General features: G+C 44.7%; 1 protein-coding gene across 3 annotated transcripts in view; it reads right to left on the bottom strand.

Moving 5' to 3' along the window:
* PLPPR1 (phospholipid phosphatase related 1) overlaps positions 1-10,145 on the bottom strand; it is a 126,978-nt gene extending 116,833 nt beyond the window's left edge. Inside the window, exon 1 of one of the 3 annotated variants that reach the window (XM_054054423.1) lies at positions 9,996-10,145. The gene's annotated coding sequence lies outside the window, so the exon portion shown is untranslated. Of the gene's footprint in view, positions 1-9,517; positions 9,653-9,709; positions 9,731-9,995 lie in introns of those variants that run through there. The other 2 variants (XM_054054425.1, XM_054054422.1) reach the window with 2 other exon arrangements.
* Between the last annotated feature and the right edge of the window lie 5,234 nt (positions 10,146-15,379).

The raw sequence follows: 15,379 nt of genomic DNA on the forward strand, positions 1-15,379 counted from the left end.
GGAGTAACGCAACTAAAGATCTTCTCTCTGGTGCACATGTTCTAGATCTGTAAGGCCATTTCACAAAGTTATTCAGCCAAGAACCCCATGAACTTTGGAACAGATTAAATAATCTTAAAGGAATCTTAAGGACTGTGAGATACATTCATCAGACCAAATCTCTGATAGCAGTAGAAACTATCTTGACTATATAAATTAAGACAGGGAAGACTTCTTAAGGTAAATGAAGCCTTAACATTATAAAAGGATGGCAACATTAATAATTTTAGTAAGTGTTAATGAAGATGTTTGTTTCCCAAGAAGAACAAACACAGTAATTTTTAAAGTGTCTCCCACAGCCTAGTTCCACCGCAAGTTAGGGTAATGATCTGCACATTGGTGGTATCCTGGACATGAATGAGCAATACAATACATGAAGGAACAACATGGTCTAACCTTTGTAATAACCCCACATCACCAGGACTGGTACTAACATACATCCCTAAGTTAACTTTGTCTAACCTGAGACAGAAAACAGTTTGTCTCAACTATTAATACTATCATTATTAATTATTTTCAAATAACATCAGTTATTTTGTAATAGTTACATTTTTTTTTAAGCATTGAAAGAATGTGTATAGGGCTGCTGGGCTGAAAGGCATCACAGGATGAAGTCCTTCATAAAATGGATTAGTTGTCCTCAAGAGCTTTGTTTTCCTTTTGAGCACCCTAGCGGTGTTGATTTCAAAGACAGGAGCATGTGATTGGATAAATGACTACAAATTAATTGCAGATCATTATGTACTGGAAAATATAGACTATCGTGCCAGGAAATGCAGAGCTATCAGTATGAAAAAGATGTCAGCAAGTTTATTTACCATTTCTTGACCTATATATTCCTTTTTAGAGAACAAAGTCAGCAGACGGACAAGGTTGCTGATATTTACTATTTTTTTTGCCAGTCCAGCCAGGGTCTCTTTCTATTACTCATTCTTTAGCTTGGCATTAACATTCCTTCATGAAAATAGCTTACTCATGACTCTTGTGATGACCAGAAACATGGTCTGATGGCATGCTTAGACAACAAGATTGTTACAGGTTTTAAAAACAAATAGCTTCTCAGTCTTTTATTTCAAGAGCTGTTAGAGAGTGGCAAGAAAACCTGTCTTTGGTGATCCCTTTTTGTAGGGACAAACGCAGTCGCTTCCTGTAGAATCACAGGCAACACTAGATAAATGCAGTCCACCCAATTCACACCACTGCTAATCTGTTGAACTAGTGAATCAACAAGAAAAAGAAGGGGAGGGACTTGGGGACGCACTTTTGCTCAACAACTCCAGCAGGTTGTATCAAAATTGAACTCTGGGTAAAAAATTTTTATTTTTTTTAACAAAAAGAAGCAGTAAACCATAAAACAATGGTACAAAGAAAATGGAATACTTGATTCTATCTGATATGGCACTGTGTTTACTTCCTGTTAGCAAGAAAAACAACTTATGGCCTGGGTCAATCCAAGCAATTTCTTTCCTGATTCCTTTTACCTTTTATTTCCTTCATAGAGCCATGAATTCAAGAAAACCTCAATAAGAACCCAATTTATGAACAGAAACAGAATTAGTAGACATAGGGGACCTTCACTATATCTTTAATCTCTTTTTGTTACTTCTAGTTCCACATCCCTTCTTACTATAGGCAAAAGTAGAACCTTTCATGCCAAACTCAGGACACTAACACAACACAGAAAAAAAACAGAAAAACCCAAACTGCACTGGAAATAAACACAGAAAACAAACAGAAAAACCCTAATGCAACTCAAAATGATGGATAATTGTATGTTTGCAATTTTAAGTAAACATAAAACAAACTCTCAAAAAAAACAGCTCTCCAGTAAAAAAAAAAACTTGTATGCATAATTTCTACTCAGTGCTTTGGGCCAAAATTTTTCAGAACTGAGAACTTTTTGGCAAAAATCTATATCTTCCAGAATTTTATTTTGCTATGGAAACTGCTTGCATAAAAGAAACAAAGTCATAGACCAACCAGTTCTAGCCAAAATTTCCTCCACTTTCACATAAATCACACAAGTGAATGATTGGCACATAGTACTTGAAAAGCTTCTCTTTAAAGATTATTCCTTGTAGCACAGACACTGCTTTTCTTGCTGAACACCTGTGAATTAGTTATATTCTGCAACTCTCTTGTATAATCTCTTAGCTGATGCAAGTCATATGCAGTCCAGCTCCAATATCCCCTGAGCGAGCTGAACTCAGTGACAGCCTGTGGGTGGGCCAGGTGCTGTTTTGCTTATAGCTCCTCTAGGATGGGTGGCAGGACATATTAATGTGGCATCGCGCTATCTCTGCACTGTCATTACAGTTCCTGTATAAAGCTCAAGCTGAGTATCACCAAGCCTCTTATTTTCTTTCCTTTCTTTGCCTCTGTCCTTATCCAACCTAAGATACCAGAAAATTTCCAAGTTGTTTCTCAGATACTTGGGTCACTGCATAAAGTATGCATGAGAGCAGGAGCAGATATACTTCATGCGACAGCCCCACATAAGCAATGGCCTTCCTCCATTCACTGCTGTAGCAGTGCCTGTAATGATTGTGTACCAAAGATTTTTCCCTTGTGTTTTTGGCAGCCTCACATCAGCAATATGGTTGCAATGCAAAACCCATGACTCACCACTAATTTTCCCAATACCACAGGGTGCTACAAAGGGCTGCCCTCTGCCTGATGCTCTTTGGCACAGAAAACCAGCCTGCAACTTGTGCAGCCAGGACACCACTCTATATCTGCTTACTGTGTTTGCGCTCAGAGTACACAGACCCCTACAGCCAGAAAGTAGTAGTTTCTCAATAAAAGCCTCAGGAAGCTGGGTTTTTCTTGAATGGTATTTTATTTTTCTGGTATTTGATTTGCTGAAAGACATTACCAGCTCCTAATGTCTTAAAAGACCAATGAATTGTGTTACCTCTTCTCATGTCCTTCCAAATGACATTTACTGTATTCTCAAGACAACCAAGACTAATTTGGCTGAGTGATGCAAGAATATGAAACCTACATCAGTTTGTGGCTTACATTTGCACTGTGGAGACCTGAAATTCCCTTGACTCAGCCCAGTGTTAGTGTAACACTGGAGACGAGTGTCTCCCGACTGACCTGGTCCTCTTCTTAAGAAATATACCAACTATCACCGCATATTTCTTACGGTGGACCCCTTTCTATGAGCAACTCAAATCCTTGAATATCCCAGCTGCAAAGATGATCCACTGTCAGCAAGTGTTACACACCCAGTTCTTTAAAATCTGGTTCTCTTTCAGCTTGCTGGATTACAGCCATTGGGTCTGCAACCTAGCAAAGATTTCAAGCTACCTGACATGTCTCTAAGTCGCACCAAAAAGATGTGCAAATACTGCTAATCAACGCATACGTGTTTTTTCTCTCCCCTGTCAACAGTGTTCCCAAAACAGTGACTGGTAAGACATCCTCCTCTTCATCAGGAGCACAGTTGTGCTCAGAGCAGCCAGTGGGTTCGATCCTTACAAAAAAAAAAAAGGGCACTTTGTGGTCTATTTGGGCTGTCATCCCAAAGCTCGGCATTTTGTAGGCTGCCTTGCCCTGCTTGTCCTCAGGTCTCCTTGCACAGCACTTCATTATCAGGGTCAGGGCCGCTCTGAAAGGTAGGGAAGGGTTTTAGCATAGGAGAGTATGAGTTTGTATAGCAAGTTTGCTCTGTTAGAAGGCAAGAATCCTGCATGAGACTGGGCAAACTGTTCTAGCTTCATTTATCCAAATACAGCCTTGCCAACAGAACTGCATTATTCTGACACGTGTTTCACTGGTATTGCAAGTAAGCTTGAAGCACAAAGGAGCGTGATTTAGGTGTTTTAGGGAAGAAAAGGCATGCTTTTACAATGATTCTTCCACTTTCCCATACTTTTCCTTTCTCCTCTAAATGGTTCTCACGGGATGATCCAAAAATCCCACCTGCATTCTGCAAAATTATGTTTTTTAAGTTTCTTGCTAAATATCTCAGTCAATTTAAGAACAAATAGCTAATAAAAACTGAGTTTCTCTTCAGTCTATGCTTTATTAAGGATCACCCTCCATACACAAGGAATGGAAGAAGGGCTGGAACACACAGAAAAACTAAGTTACCGTAGAACAGCTACCAGCAATTACTTGGCAAATAGAATAAATTATTGTATATGTGGAGATTAAACGTACTTCATTTTGTTGTCAGTGAGTATTTTACAAGCGTGGGTGACAGAAGCATGCAGCAGAATCTAAATGTGATACAACTGCCTTTTGCAGTATATGTGTTTCCATCAGTTGAATTTTTTTCTCCTCCTCTCCTTTTGATTGATTTAAACTGAAGGATGGTGAAGCAGGATTCTGAATTCACTAGTGCCTCAGTAAAGCAATAAAACCCTGCACAAGAAACATCTATGAAAATTAATGGCAAAATCTCATGCTCCCATTTGAGTTACTGAACAGGGTAGATCTTCTAAGAGGGTCCAAGCCTCAGCTTCTTAAGAAACCCATTAGCTTTGAAAAACAGTAAGCAGGCAACCAGCTCCACGCAGATGAAATTATGTCAAGGACACCAGGCATGAGATTCACATGTTTCTTCAGACATACAGCATCTGTCCTCAGAGAGGTTTAAGAATAAGGCTCAGTTTTGCAATTACACAGAGTTCAACTTCAATTTTAAAATCAGTCCTGCCTTCTGAGATTCTCGTAGTGGACTTAGAGCCATTAATAGAGCCAGCATCTCACAGACATTTGCGATGAATTCTGCAAACCCTCTTTGTAGTCATTAATAAGAACCATTAACTCTATAAGCTCCTACTCCACAGGATAAATTTTCTGAACAAAGAATCAGCCTTCCACTTGCTAGAGCACAACTATGAGAAAATAAAAAGCAAAGGAGGGGTACATTGTTAAGGCTATTTAAACAAATGGCTTAAAGGAGTATGTGTGGCTATGTCACCACCCTGTATGGCAATGAATAAAAGTTTTAAACAGGAAAAGTGGAAACCTTACTCCAAATGCAAAGGGTGTCCAAGCCCATGTGTGTCTTTAAAACTCTACCTCACAGCTAGAATTCTGTTAGTTTGCGATGAATGTCATGCCTTTACATTTATGCTAGTCCTCAAATCCCTAGAGGACGCAGTTAATCAATGACTAGCATGTAGATCCACCTTGAAGCTAGTTCCGGTTAAGGTATGAGAATAATGGAGCATGAATCTTTCAGAATAATGGATCAAAACACTGTCTTATAAGCTCATTCTGCTCCCTTTCACCCACTTGTGATCACCCCTTTCTGCCTAATTACGTCCTCAATGGCTCCCATATGATTTCCACTATAGCCAGAAAGGGTGGCAGCTGCACAAGACACACTAGACACTGTCATGGGATGTCCTGCACCCCGCACTAGCAAAGTTTGATGCTTTTTAAATAAAACAGAGAGCAACTTGGGTAAGAGAGGTTATCTTGTATTTCAAGAGAACAGACAGACTGTGATCTACTTGCTTATTAGAAAAAGAAGTAGCACAACAAAGACTACCGTATGAATGATGCTACCCTCCATTCCCTACAAATGCACGGAATTGCCCTCATCACTGTTTCAGATGATGCAAGCAGTTACTCACTGTAAGGAACTCTGGCTGTCAACAACACTGAGAGGCTGTTCAACACTTCTGACAGTGCACATGGTACAGGCCTACCAACAGAGCAGGTTTTCCAAAAAGGGAGGAAATGGGTCGATGTTGACCCCATATCTAACAACCCAGCTAATGATTACTCAAGAGTAGCTATGCCTTCTGTAGCCTTCCTTTTTGAGCCCTTGATCACGCCATCCAATAGGCACGGATAGTAGCACGATATCATCAAAAGCACAATCAGGACAGGCATCATGAACAACAATGCCATCCACAATTATTCTTTTGGCTGCTGCCAAGCAAGCATTTCTGAAAAGCACCGCTGAAAAGCAAGTTTCACCCTGGATACGCAAACCCAGCAAACAATGCCTAAATCAGCAAGAGTGGATGTATGAGCAAGCTGCAGCACCAATTTCACACACTAGTAGCAATAAACATGTTGGTTGTTAGTTTCGTGCTAATGCCCTATCCAAACAACTACCTATTAAAAACCCAACCAAAACCAGCTGGTTTGCAGATTGATGTTTGCACCCAGTCTTCTGTGTGATCAGATTAAAAAAAAAATCAAAAAAGAAAGAAAACATGGCCTGTGCAGAGTACAGGGCTAAGTCTGCAGAACTCAACGCAACATCAAGCCAGGCTTTCTGAAGAGTGTGGATTTCCTCCACAGTAGGGAAATTCAAAGCGCAGAGTATCACAGACCCCCAGCCAGAGCCACAACAGACACTATGCAGAAAGTTCTGGAAATCTAAGCTCCCAGTTGCAAACCAAGTTGACAGAATGAATCTAAGCCTGTTTAATTCACACACAAATCTTAGCTGGGGAAGAACAGACTAAAACCCAAGGAAAGGCTTCAAGGCTTAAGCTGTTTTAAGCAGGGATGCTCAAATTTCCTAAGAAATAACCACTCTGATTTCAGTTTCCCAGAATGAGGTCTCTCAGCTTATTTCAGCACCCTTGTCTGAAAACTAGTGGAGAATTGACCATGTATCACAGATTTGCTTGGCATAAACCAGCAGGGAGAGTAAAGAGATGCTCTCAAAGGCTTCTAGCACCAGCACTACACAATTTAGTTTTGTTCTGCTATTATTTTTAGGAAACAATGACAGGGGAAATAGTCTCAAAGACACATCTTACTCTTTCAGAGTTGTCAACTTAAAAGTTAAGTCTTTAGCTGTAACTTCAACCAGTACGTCTAGGCCAGCATTATCAGATTAAAAAATTGTTTCTTTCAAGCACTGGTGATATGCAGCAGTTTCCTGTTAGAGAATTTGGCATATATTCAAGGCCTAGTTCCATGATAAGTGACAAATCCACAATAAAATCCCAGTCAAGAGGAGATTCACAACACGTCCTCCTGAATACAACTGGAAAAACACTCTTCCTGTATGCTGTTCTACAGAACTGCAAATCATTTGTGGCTGCAGAAGCTAATAAGGAGAAAAATTAGAGCACTAGAAGCAGGCTAATCAGTTTGACATACTATCTGATGAAGTAACAATTATGGAAGTTTTCCAATTTAAAAAAAAATCCCTCAAAACAACTAGACTCCTAACATTGAGCAAAGAGGCAGGGAAGAGTGAGCAGTGGAAAGAAAAATGGAAAGTTCTTTAAGAAGATCAAAGCTGTCAAAGAAAATTAAGGTACAATACTTAAAAACAGAAAAAAAGACACCTGCGATGCAAGTGCAAAGTCCAAAAATCTTCTTCTGTTACTGAATTCTCTCTATTCAGTCAAAATACCTCTGGTTACAGACCCAGCAAAAGGTTGTCTAACTGAGCAGATGTGACTGCATGACTGAGGAATTAAGGATACAGTTCCCATCCAGCTCCTTCTCTGATGCCACATCAATTAAAAAAAAAAAAAAAAAAAGCGTATTCTGTATTGTGTGTTGCAACAGGTTAATGAGCATGAGCAACTAGCATTGTTTTACCCAATAAGTCTACATATTCTGAAACAAACTCACATCTGCCATCAAAGGAGAAATAGCACTCAATGTTGTTCTGTTGATACATGTGGGTTTAGCACGTTTTTCAGCGTGACTGGTCTTCCACCCAGAAGTGAGCATAAGCCAACACTGAAATATGGCACGTGAGAGCTAGCAATGATAGCTGAGGAGGAAAGGAAGAAATACAAATAAATAAGGGGAGGTAGTAGGGAAGTACATAGCTCCCAGTACTTGACAGATCCTTAGCTGATGTAAATGTTGTCCTTTTTCCTTCCCTTCGTCATGCCTCCAAAGCAGGTTCTCCTCCTGTATGTATATTCAAACTTACCTATGGACAAATGCAGAAAAGACTTCCCCTGAGGTCTTATTTTTAGAAACAGCCTTGTGTCCCCCAAATAGCACCTGAGAGTAGTGCGGTGACTGAAAAAGAGGGAGGTCCACAGCAGTGTCCTCAGACTAAACTGGATCTTGAAATTCGAAGGCTGAAGGCAGTCACATCAAACATCCTCTGCCTCAGAGGTAACCCTTTCTGCAGTAAATCCTTTCTGCAGAAACCTCCAAGTGAAACACTGAAACATTTTAAATAACTTCCTTCCTTGTGCCCAGGTAGAAACAGGCAGAAATCTGAGGACAGAGCCACGACACCTGCTTTTCCTTACCATACCCATCTCATCTGCAGGAGGAAGGATGTCACCTGAAGTCCGTGCTCTGCCCAGGTGTCTTCATGCCCCCACAAAGACCACATCATGTGCTGCACTACCACTGTGCACGTTCTTACATGTTTATTCCTTACGTATTCACCCAGAGGGATCAAGAGAACTACTGTACAACCTCAGATGTCAGCTAGGAAATCTCACCTCGCCACCCGCTAGCTTTAAATGACAAACGATCAAAATGCCTGCATTTTTTCCTTTGGATACCACCTAGGTTATCTAGAGATGCCAAAAGACTCACGGTCAGGTCTCTCAAAACATCCGAATTTGGGAGTGACACTGCATAGAGGACCATTTTTGCATCTCTGCTCCAAAGCATCTTTCCCCTGCACGCAGCGTCTCCATCACGCCCTGCTGCAGCACGCAGTCTTCTCCCAAACTACCGAACAACTCGGCAGCTCTGCGAGAGACCGCGGAAAGAAAAGCACAGTAGCAGAATGGAGTAACAGAAACACGGTGTCCGCCTGCGCTGACAACCGCCTCTCAGAGGGCTGCGGGCAGGAATCACCCTTCTGTCCGCACGCCGGGTCCAGGACCGACCCCGCGCTGGCTGCAGCCCCAGCCGATGGCACCGCGGGCTGGGCCGAGGGGCAGGGACCCCCAGCCCACACACCAAGGAGGTGCCGGGCTGCACCGCCGGAGAGGGACACCGCTCTCACGGGGTGGTCCCCAAGGGCGCACCCGCGGGGTAAGGGGCAGCCCAGCGCCTTCTCCTGGGAAAACGCCCTCCGCGAACGAGCCGCGGCCACCGCGGCGCTGCCTGCGAGGATGCTCCTCGCCCCAGCGCTTCTACCCCGCGTCCTCCGCTCGCCATGTGCCCACCGGCGAGCCCGCATCGACCCCGCATCGACCCCGCACGGCCCATGGCTCCGCTTCCAGGGCCTCCCAGGGATGCTGAAGGTGCAGGAGACAAACCCGTAAGCTCCCGCATCCCAGCCCGACTCGGCAAGGAGCAGGAAAGCATCCGCGCCGCCCCGGCTTCCGCCGCCCCATCGCCCCAGGGCCGTGCGGGGCGCCTCCCGAGCCCGCCCCCCCCCCCCCCCCCCCCCCCCCCCCCGCGCTGGGCTGGAGGCACCCGCCGAGCCACCCCCCGGGCTGGAGGCACCCCCCGAGCCACCTCCGGGCTGGGGGCACCCCCTGAGCCATCCCCCGGGCTGGGGCCACCCCCCCAACCTCCCCCGGGCTGCATCCCCCCCGCTGTCCCCGCTCACCCCACGGTGCGGCGCGGCAGCCCCGCTACGGGCGGCGGTCTCCATGCGGGCAGGCGGCGGGCATCGTGGTCCGCCCGCCCTCCTCGGAGCGGTGGAGAGGGGCGGGGGACGGGGACGTCCTCCCTTTCTCCTTCTTTTTCTTTTTTTTTTTTTTTACGGCCCTTCCCGCCCCCTTGTTCTCCCGCACGATACCCGCAAGACCACCAGCACGGCTCCCTCCCGCACGCCCTCCGCTCCTCCTCTGCCTCCCCGTCCTCTGGACCCGACTTTCAGCCCCCCTCTCCGGCTGCGGAGCGGAGGGAGGGGACAGGGGCGGGCAGAGGAGAGGGATGCCCCCCCCGGGCACTGCTGCCGCCTCCCCGGCGCTCCCGGACCCGCTTCGGACCCGACAACCCTCCTTTGTGCCGGAGCCACCGGTGCCTCCGGCTTTCCCCGCTCCCAGTCGCCGCGGGGACCCCCCCACCCCGGGACGTTTTACCTGCAATTCGGCAGTCGCCAGGCAGAGGATGGACGTGGTCGCTTCTGCCGTTCCTACCCCGTTCCCCGCGGTGGTGAGCGTACAGCTCCGGTGGCTTCGCCCAGCATCCGCGCGGGCTGGACTGCGCACTCCGCCACGGAAAGGGAGAACAATGAAAGCGGGGAGGAAAGTCACACCGCAGAGGGGTGATTTGGGGGTGGCCCGTAGCACTGTTGGTGCCCCTGAGCCCAGGGGTGCTCGGGGTTAGAGGACGCTCGCAGCCTTGAGCACAGGGCATGCCTAGAGTAGCAGGGTGGGATCCAGCCCCTGGTCTGCGTCTGGGCATCACTGGTGTGCGTCCTTGCCCCGTGCCTCATCCTGCACCAGGATGCTGACCAAGACTGCACAAGGATGCTGACCAAGACTGCTGCCCAGTGGTGTTGGGCTCACACAGGGAAATGGCTTATTGCCCCATCCACCTGAGCAGCAGCTGCTGGGCCACTGAACTCATGGACACTACCTTTTCTCAACAAACTGTCGTGAGCTCAGGGAGGACACCAAGAGAGTAGCTAGTGCTTCCTCTGGACTCGGACTCGGATTTGCCTCTAAGTTGCAGTTGTGTTTTTATAAGTGAGAATTGTACCACCCCAGCTACTTAAAAGTAAGCCAAATTCCTAGCTAGCAGGGCAAAGAAAAGGTGACACGGGAGTTAATCTGCTGCAAATGAGCATAGAGTCGTGGCTTTCCATAAGTGTGTAAACCCTTCTTGTCAGGATGCCTTAACTGTAAAATGGAAAGAAAATAACACCCACAAGGTGGACTAAACAATGAAAACAGAATTTTAATCTGTGGAGCATTGGAACTTCATTCCTTAGTTGCCAAGGTAGCTACAGAGGCATTTCTGAGTACTTCATTACTCCCCCAATTCCACAGCCAGAGTGCCACACTGCCCAGACTGTTTGTGTCTCACCACTGTGCATCATGGTCTACATGGATCAAGGGGCACAAGCTGACAAGTACTGTCAAGTTATTCACTTAAGGCTGAGAAGTGTTAAGTTTTTTCTGCTGCAATGCAGAGGAAAATACATTTGTCTATTCAGAGACTTTTTGCTTTGTAAGACATCAGGAGCATGGGCACAGCCCACTGAAGACCTGTCAGTTGCAGGAGAGAGGTGTTCCTGTTTGTTTAAGCAGTGCAACAGCATAGGCAGCCTTAATCCCATTGTTCCCAAAGACTGGTATTTACCCAAAAGATCAATCAATTTAAGTTAATTTGAAAAATGACTGCTTGGAAACTATCATGAAAATGTCTTTGCAGCTTCACATCCCTGTAGTTTCATTGCTTCTTTCACGTTCCACGTAAGAGTAGTGGCATCAACTGTCCTTGGTGGATGTAGAGGAGGCAGAAGAGAAACCTTTCTACTGTTTCCTGACTTTGCACCATCAGGAAGGCCTAACAGAAGAAGAGCAGGAAGGCGCAATTTGGTTTTTCTCCTTCTTTTCAGTCATATGGATTTCTGACCTGCTTGTCATGTCAGGGAAACTCAGCAGGGCATGAGGTTTTCTTTCCTCATGTGAGTGTTGTGTAGCTTGCATGGAGCTACAGCAGCAGCAACAAAGGCTATTTTTAGCCTAAAGTAGGCCAGCCAGTTCCAGAAGACATATTAATAGGAGGAACATTGAGAACAAAACAAGCAAACAGAAAAGAAAACAGAAAGATGTAAACAAGATTCGTCTTTTACCAGAAGCAACTGGTAAATAGTAAACATGTAGAAACTCCATCCTGCCTCTCAGGGGACACGACCCCACACCACAGAAAACAATCAAATGCAGTGTCTCAACAGTGTGTGCTGCCTTCTGAACAACCAAAGTATCCGGTACTGTTTAATACCTTCATCAATGACATAAACAGCAGGACTGAATGCACCCTCAGCAAGTTTGCAGAGAACACGAAGCTGGGCTGCAGTTGACATGCCTGAGGGACTGGATGCCATCCAGAGGGATCTGAACAAGCTGGATATGTGGGCCTATGTAAACCTCGCAGGACTCAGCAAGGCGAAGTGCAAAGTTCTGCACCTGGGTCTGGCCAGCCCCCAGTATCAGTGGATGGCATCAGAGGATGAAGGGATTGAGAGCAGCCTGGTGGAAAAGATCTTGGGGTACTGGTGGATGAAAGACTAGACATGAGTAGCAACATGCATTCGCAGCCCTGAAGGCCAACCATACCCTCAGCCAGCAAACTGAGGAAGGTGATCCTGCCCCTCTCTTCCACTCTGGTGAGACCTCACCTGGGTACTGTATCCAGCTCTGGAGTCCTCAGCATAGGAAGGACATGGACCTGTTGTAGTAGGTCTGGAGGAGGGCCACAAAAATGATCAGAGCTGGGGAACCTCTCCTCTGAGAAAAGACTGAGAGAGTTGGGGCTGTTTATTCTGGAGAAGAGAAGACTGCAAGGAGACCTTTTCTTGCAGTCTTTCAGTACTTATAAGAAAGATGGGAAGAAACATTTTAGCAGGGCATCTTGCAGTAGGACAAGGGTTAACGATAAACTAAAATAGGATAGATTTAGACTATGTATAAGGAAGAAATTTTTTATGATGAAAGTGAAACACTGGAACAGATTTCCCTGAGAGGTGGTAGGTGCCTCCATCCCTGGAAACATTCAAGATCAGGTTGAGCAGAGCTCTGAGCAGCCTGATCTAGTTGAACATGTCTCTGCTTATTGCAAGAATATTGGTCTAGATGACCTTTAAAGTTCCCATCCAACCCAAATTATTCTATGATTCTATGACTCTATGATTCTTGTTTAAGCACCATACATCTGTCCTGGGATTTTTAGAGATGCCCAGTTCAGCAGTTTTCAGCATTCATTCATTTCCTAGTAAAAGCACACCTAGCTGGTAATTTAAATAGATATTAATCTACTTCTTAAAGCTTGGTACATATCTGTGTTTTGAATCAGTGTAAATGTTACTCAAAGTGCCTTGAAACTGGTTGCTCAACTTGCTGGGAAAATCCCTGCCCACATTTGTTAGTGAAATCCTGTGGGCAAGGTGCAACTCTTTATGCGCACCTCTCTACGTGCACCTCTCTACAGCAGGCAGAAAAAAAGGGGTAATGCTGTGTACTGTAGCAGAAAGATTCAATTCTTTTACTGCTAAAAGCAACACATTTTAGTTTTCAATCAGTGGTATTTCAGTGAGGGACATGGATATCTGTCCACTCCTTCATCTAGTATTGGAGTTGGAAAGATAGATTGCAATAATTAAGCAGCTTGTAAATCTTCACGGAAGAATGAGTGTAATGACATTAACCACAAACACTTCCCATGTGTACTTCCCACATGGACTAACATAACAGTCTTTACTGATTTTTTTGTTTAGCTCCCTGTAGTAGCTTCTTTCCTCTCCAGAAGAAATACAGACAGAAGACATTTCATGTTCTGATTCTTCTAAGCATGAGTCAATCAATCGAAGCCCATTGCAGAGCACATTCAAAGCTGTTTACTTGCCTGAGATTTTGGGTAGATCCAGTCCAGAAATCCAGAGCAATCTGTGTCACTGTAAGCCTTTAATAGCTGAGCTTGTGTAGTACAACGTATAGGTTGAAAGCAGTTTTCCATTTACACAGGGGAGCACAAAGAAACTTCATGTCTCTGTCAAGAAGAGATATGGCTACTGAGGTCCTACAATCATATGTTATTCCATCACGTCTTGTAGTAGGATGCTGATAGTGACAATAAAATGTTTGCGCTGTTTAGCATGTATTTGCTGTTAATTTCATGAGACAATTTGCTCAAAGAGAAGAATTGGCACTTTTTGCCTTATTCCTCTAATTCATAAACACCTCTTCAATGTCCCCGTCTGACTTTTTTTCCACACCAGTATGAATAAACAGAAGGTTTCAGATTGAGTCACTTCAAAGTTTATTGCATAGGAATTCCACATAAGGCCTTGCTGTTATCACCTGTCAGTAGGTTTACCCCAATACTCTCTTCACTGTGCAAAAGGATAGCCTTTCTGCAAAGGTTTTGGAACCCAGTTTTTCTTTTAAGTGTTTCACTGACCAGGACAGCTACATCTAATTCATGACCATACCTGCCTCTGCGTGGAACAAGAAGATGACAATATACATATGCATAGACCACACAGCATCTATAGGATTTGTGTGCAAGGCATGGACATGCAAAGTTTGCAATCAATACAACAAAAAATAATTTTAGGGCTTATCAGAGGATTCTTTTAGCTGAGTACATTCTGTCTAAGAACATTGCACTTACTTAATCATCTTTGCTAAGTACTTGTCAAGCAGCAGGTACAGATTAGCAGTCCCAGCCCTGTTTAAACCAATTTAGACTACCACTCGGCAAAACACCCACAGTTATTGATGGTGCCCATTGATGGCAGGTCAGTCTGTGGTTAGGTAATTCGTCAGTCAAGTGTCTCTCTGGAAAGCTGGGGATGAATGCTGCAGAGCTGCTAGTGAGTTCAGGCTTGGGAGATTTCACTATAGTTCACTTTCCCCTGCTATCCTGAAGTGATGCAACACACCTCTCTTGGCAGAGACTTAACCATACCAATTGTTATGGTGTCAGATGTTTCTGGTTGAAAATTCATTGGACTTTTCTGTAAGTATGTCAGTTGTTGTAGTCTCAATAGCAAGGCACACTGCCATAGTACTAACATCTCTTAAAATCTAGATTTACAGAGCTTCCTTAAATCACAGAGTGAAAACTCAGTTTTTCTAAGATCTGAGGGGACCTCAGCAGGCCACATTCAACAGTTTCCTGAGGGGTGCAGGAGCAAGGCAACATCTCTGCACTGATATGAAACTCCACACCATGTACTGGCCTGACTGCAGAAGTGCCACAAGCCCATTTTCAGGCAATCAGTCCGAGAGGCTTTTTATCTCAGCTGTCTGTGCCAAATAAACCTCTATCCAACAGCAACCCAAGCAAGTTTCTTGTGACTAACCACAAGTGATAGGTTAAATTGCCAAAGTCCTGAAATAGATCAGGACCACTGTTTTTGTTGGACAACGTCCAGACAACCAGCTTTCAGCCACTATCATGTGCGGTGGTGTGCCACACAGGTAGAAGACTTGAGGACCAAGAGAAAGTAGCAGACAGGCATCAAGGGTTTCCTCTTGCTCTTTATAGACTAGGCACTGCATAGCTAATTAGTCACAGGAAAAGGCACCATCTGTTTCACCAATGTAAGAGAACAGCATTCCACCTCAGAGAAAACCAATTTCATAAACAACACCACACTCAAACCTCCTGTAAGATGGACACTTTTGGCCACAGCACAGTATGATGGGAACTGCTATTTCTCGTTAAATACTTAGTAGGCTAAATGCAAACATTAGTTTCTTATCTGAGAACAAAAGCATAAAGTAGAAGTTAA

The sequence above is a fragment of the Cuculus canorus genome, chromosome Z, assembly GCF_017976375.1.
Source record: "Cuculus canorus isolate bCucCan1 chromosome Z, bCucCan1.pri, whole genome shotgun sequence".
NCBI lineage: Eukaryota > Metazoa > Chordata > Aves > Cuculiformes > Cuculidae > Cuculus > Cuculus canorus.